Here is a 6000-nt window from a genome sequence, read left to right as displayed (position 1 = left end):
GCTCTTCAAGACATCTCCATATGCTAATCATCCTCACAGACACCATCACAAAACTATGAATGCAGTTTTATGGTCACCTGTGCAGAATGGATTTCAACACACTCACAAGGAAAATTCTTAACTTTATCTGATCAATGAAGAACTAGAATAACTGAAATATGCATTCACTACAAAATCATTCAAGGTGGAATAAAGTTTAAAGAGCTAATTCACAATTACAAATTTTCTGAGAAACCAACCCAACAAAACTCAGGATGTACACACAAACATAAAAACATTCAGGGTGTGGGTACAAGAGGTACTGAGAGGAAAAGAAGGCAAAAAAAGTGCTAAGTAAGTATAGATGTTCCCTTTAGTTGGGCACAATGAATTAAAAAAAGTGGTTTTATAGGATCTTCTTTGCTGGTAAATAGTTTATCACTTCATTTTGGTGTTCTTTTCATAATACATATTTTATGGACTACACGATGCACCTTGCCTCCAAAATTCAGGTGCATCTTATACACAAAATTAATATAAAAATGTCCAGTCTTTCATTTAAAATCCCCACCATTCTTAATAATGGCCATATATGCAATGCCATAGGAAACATATCTGTATGTGGCAACTTTGGATTCAACTGGCAGCAGCAGTGCACCAATGGGACAAATATGAGCTACAGGGATTCACAAGCTTGGTAACACTGTCCCCCTCTCACCTCACCATCACAAACCCAGAACAGTGTCTAGAGACTGATGCATAATTGCAGTCTATGGTGCCAATGAAGTTGAAAGTGATTTGTGTTACTGATAACAGTACAATATTTTTGTCAGTAGCTAGTTTTGTAATGAATAAAAATAAAAGGTATTTATATAATGTGGGCTATAAATTGAAAGTAATGGCATACACAGCACAAAAAGGAAGCAGAGCAGCTGAGCAGCATTTCAGTCCTCCGCCAACAGAAAAAAATTATTTATCAATTTATTCACTAATGTTACAGAGTGACACACCATCTTGGTAACTATAGTGGGTCATTTACTACTACAAACAAGAGAATTTTCAGAATTTTAGTACCTTTTTTGTTTTTTATATAATCAAATTGTTAATTAAAAAAAATAAAAAACAAAAAGCCACAAGATACATAAAGTACAACTGGGGAAATATTGCTATAGTCTTACAAAGAAAATAATGAATGAAAGGACAGATTAAGATAGCAAAAGAGGTCCTTTTGCCTAGCTATTTCAAGTGGGAGGGCTTTGGTAAACACTTTGAGATGTCTCACCTGAATTAGTGTATTCCGTTCTACCATACCTAATACTATATGTATATATGTTGTGATATTAACTCTGTGTGTTTTGTATATAAGGTATGTCAGTAATATTTGTTATTACATCTACATCTACATTTATACTCCGCAAGCCACCCAACGGTGTGTGGCGGAGGGCACTTTACGTGCCACTGTCATTATCTCCCTTTCCTGTTCCAGTCGCATATGGTTCGCGGGAAGAACAACTGTCTGCAAGCCTCCGTGCGCGCTCTAATCTCTCTAATTTTACATTCGTGATCTCCTCGGGAGGTATAAGTAGGGGGAAGTAATATATTCGATACCTCATCCAGAAACGCACCCTCTCGAAACCTGGCGAGCAAGCTACACCGCGATGCAGAGTGCCTCTCTTGCAGAGTCTGCCACTTGAGTTTGTTAAACACCTCCGTAACACTATCACGGTTACCAAATAACCCTGTGATGAAACGCGCCGCTCTTCTTTGGATCTTCTGTATCTCCTCCGTCAACCCGATCTGGTACGGATCCCACACTGATGAGCAATACTCAAGTATAGGTCAAACGAGTGTTTTGTAAGCCACCTCCTTTGTTGATGGACTACATTTTCTAAGGACTCTCCCAATGAATCTCAACCTGGTACCCGCCTTACCAACAATTAATTTTATATGATCGTTCCACTTCAAATCGTTCCGCACGCATACTCCCAGATATTTTACAGAAGTAACTGCTACCAGTGTTTGTTCCACTATCATATAATCATACAATAAAGGATCCTTCTTTCTATGTATTCGCAAGAAATTACATTTGTCTATGTTAAGGGTCAGTTGCCACTCCCTGCGCCAAGTGCCTATCCGCTGCAGATCTTCCTGCATTTCGCTACAATTTTCTAATGCTGCAACTTCTCTGTATACTACAGCATCATCCGCGAAAAGCCGCATGGAACTTCCGACACTATCTACTAGGTCATTTATATATATTGAGAAAAGCAATGGTCCCATAACACTCCCCTGTGGCACCCCAGAAGTTACTTTAACGTCTCTAGACGTCTCTCCATTGAGAACAACATGCTGTGTTCTGTTTGCTAAAAACTCTTCAATCCAGCCACACAGCTGGTTTGATATTCCGTAGGCTCTTACTTTGTTTATCAGGCGACAGTGCGGAATTGTATCGAACGCCTTCCGGAGGTCAAGAAAAATAGCATCTACCTGGGAGCCTGTATCCAATATTTTCTGGGTCTCATGAACAAATAAAGCGAGTTGGGTCTCACACGATCGCTGTTTCCGGAATCCATGTTAATTCCTACAGAGTAGATTCTGGGTTTCCAAAAACGACATGATACTCTAGCAAAAAACATGGTCTAAAATTCTACAGCAGATCGACGTCAGAGATACAGGTCTATAGTTTTGTGCATCTGCTTGACGACCCTTCTTGAAGACTGGGACTACCTGTGCTCTTTTCCAATCATTTGGAACCTCCCGTTCGTCTAGAGACTTGCGGTACACGGCTGTTAGAAGGGGGGGGGCAAGTTCTTTCGCATACTCTGTGTAGAATCGAATTGGTATCCCATCAGGTCCAGTGGACTTTCCTCTGTTGAGTGATTCCAGTTGCTTTTCTATTTCTTGGACACTTATTTTGATGTCAGCCATTTTTTCGTTTGTGCGAGGATTTAGAGAAGGAACTGCAGTGTGGTCTTCCTCTGTGAAACAGCTTTGGAAAAAGGTGTTTAGTATTTCGGCTTTATGCTTGTCATCCTCTGTTTCAATGCCATCATCATCCCGGAGTGTCTGGATATGCTGTTTTGAGCCACTTACTTATTTAACGTAAGACCAGAACTTCCTAGGATTTTCTGTCAAGTCAGTACATACAATTCTACTTTCAAATTCACTGAACGCTTCACGCATAGCTCTCCTTACGCTAACTTTGACATTGTTTAGCTTCTGTTTGTCTGAGAGGTTTTGGCTGCATTTAAAGTTGCAGTGAAGCTCTCTTTGGTTTCGCAGTAGTTTCCTAACTTTGTTGTTGTACCACGATGGGTTTTTCCCGTCCCTCACAGTTTTACTCAGCACGTACCTGTCTAAAACGCATTTTACAATTGCCTTGAACTTTTTCCATAAACACTCAACATTGTCAGTGTCAGAACAGAAATTTTCGTTTTGATCTGTTTGGTAGACTGAAATCTGCCTTCTATTACTCTTGCTAAACAGATAAACCTTCCTCCCTTTCTTTATATTCCTATTAACTTCCATATTCAGGGATGCTGCAACGGCCTTATGATCACTGATTCCCTGTTCTGCACATACAGAGTCAAAAAGTTCGAGTCTGTTTGTTATCAGTAGGTCCAAGATTTTATCTCCACGAGTCGGTTCTCTGTTTAATTGCTAGAGGTAATTTTCGGATAGTGCACTCAGTATAATGTCACTCGATGCCCTGTCCCTACCACCCGTCCTAAACATCTGAGTGTCCCAGTCTATATCTGGTAAATTGAAATCTCCACCTAAGACTATAACATGCTGAGAAAATTTATGTGAAATGTATTCCAAATTTTTTCTCAGTTGTTCTACCACTAATGCTGCTGAGTCGTCGGTAAAAGGAGCCAATTATTAACCTAGCTCGGTCGTTGAGTGTAACCTCCACCCATAATAATTCACAGGAACTATCCACTTCTACTTCACTACAGGATAAACTACTACTAACAGCGACAAACACTCTACCACCGGTTGCATGCAATCTATCCTTTCTAAACACCGTCTGTACCTTTGTAAAAATTTCGGCAGAATTTATCTCTGGCTTTCATCGAATTGTTTCATCGAATTAACCATGCTGTAAGCAGGAGAGGAACCTCAGGAGATGACCCCAAGCCTCGTCTCCTTGAAGGATGCTTCTTACCTATGTCGTTTGCTTGCATTTGTGTATTTATATCTTATTATACTGGATGTGTAAGTGTATGCACAATGCACACAGTTTTTACTGTTTCCATCTTGTACATTTCACAAATTACACTCACATGTTTGAAAATAATGATCCAAAGAACTAAATAATTACTTTTTTTACTTGTACATTGTTTTTTTTTTTCTATTACTAACTTGTTTCTAAATTCCATGTATGTATTACTTGTAGTATTGTTTCACTTGTGTCATCTGCTGTATGTCATATGTATCTGGTGACATTGAAGTGTTCATGTCATAATTTGTGTCTTTATGTTCATGTATATCCATATCAGTGTTTGAATCTTTGTTGTCCCTTGCATCACGTTGTGCTGTAGGGTGTGTTTTGGGTTGAGATTTTGTGTATGGCCATTGCTGCTTGTAAGTCTTGTGTAGCACTCTTGCTATTTTATCAGAGATGTGATTAGGCATGTACCAGTTATTTGGATCTCTTAAAGCTGGTCCTATGTCCCCCGTCTGTCAGATGTTTCCCATTCTTTTTGTCATGCCTCAATCTTCCAAAGATTTAATTGGCATTTTTATGTAATATGCTCCCCTGTACAGTCTTCCCGTTTTGAACCAGTATACTGCTGCTGTGTGTCTAATGGTTATGTCAATAGGGTATGTTGGAAGTAAAATGAATAGGGCTTCCAGACACAATGACAAATGTCCCTGACATTCTGAGCAATACCCCTCTTTGTCTATTCCTCTCAATGGTTTTTTTGAGTCATGAATGACAGCCATTGAGCCCAGGCACTTCTGCGAAATGCATTATAGATTCAAAGAGGATTTTATGATACATTCACAGTGTCTGCAGTGAGCCGAGTTTAACGTGGCGAGTCTGTGCATTAGTTTTATTGCTTTTTCAGTTGTAAGTCTTGTGAGCTTGTTGAATGACAATTGTTCATCAAGGTGTATCCCTAGGTGTCCTGTTATTTCCCTCTGTATGCTAGTGTTTTTCAGCCTAATGTTGGGGTTTCTCTGCAAGGCTCCTTTGATCAGTAAATATTCTGTCTTGTCTACCTCAATTGTGAGCTTTTTATGGCTGCACCAGTCTTACTTTTATAAGGAATTGTTTAACCTTGCTTTCAAGTTGCATTCTCGAGTTTGCAGTTACTACTAATAGCAAGCTGTAAGCATAGGCTACTATACCATTCACCCTATCATCTTCATTCAGATTGTTTAGGAGCAGTTCTTTGGAAAATATCTCAGAAAATTGGCCCACAGATTGAGCCTTGTGGGCATCCTTTTGTTATTCTCTTGGTAACCTTGTGTGTTCCTGCTTGCCATCGTGCCACCTTATCTTTGCAGTTGTCGAGTAAGCTATTGTATAAGACTGTTGGTGTCTGCATTTCATTTTCATTTTCATTTTATCATCTTCCTGTATATCATTTACATGATGTAGGAATTGTCACAACAAAGTTATCATACTAGTACAAGTACTACAGACATAATAATGGAATATCACTTTCAAGACATTTTTTAAAAGTACAAGTTTAGACATACAAATTAAAATTTTTGGCAATAAATTTACACACAATCAAAGTACTCATCTACATCATAGAAAGTTTTCCTTAAAAGGTAATTTTTAAGTTCAGTCTTAAATTTTACATAATCTATTATTGCCTTCATGTACACTGGCAGAGCATTGTAGAGTTTTATTCCAAAATAACTTGCATGCTTTTGGGTTTGTGTTGTCCTTATCCTTTCTACATACAAATTCTTACGAGTTCTAGTATTATAATTATGGCAGTCCTCATTTGTACGTAGATTTTTCGTATGTGCTCTTGTACACAGAATGCTTTTAAAAATATA

This window comes from Schistocerca serialis, chromosome 3, assembly GCF_023864345.2.
Source record: "Schistocerca serialis cubense isolate TAMUIC-IGC-003099 chromosome 3, iqSchSeri2.2, whole genome shotgun sequence".
Taxonomy (NCBI): domain Eukaryota; kingdom Metazoa; phylum Arthropoda; class Insecta; order Orthoptera; family Acrididae; genus Schistocerca; species Schistocerca serialis.
The sequence above is the reverse complement of the archived record's forward strand: the minus strand, read 5'-3'. Positions refer to the sequence as shown.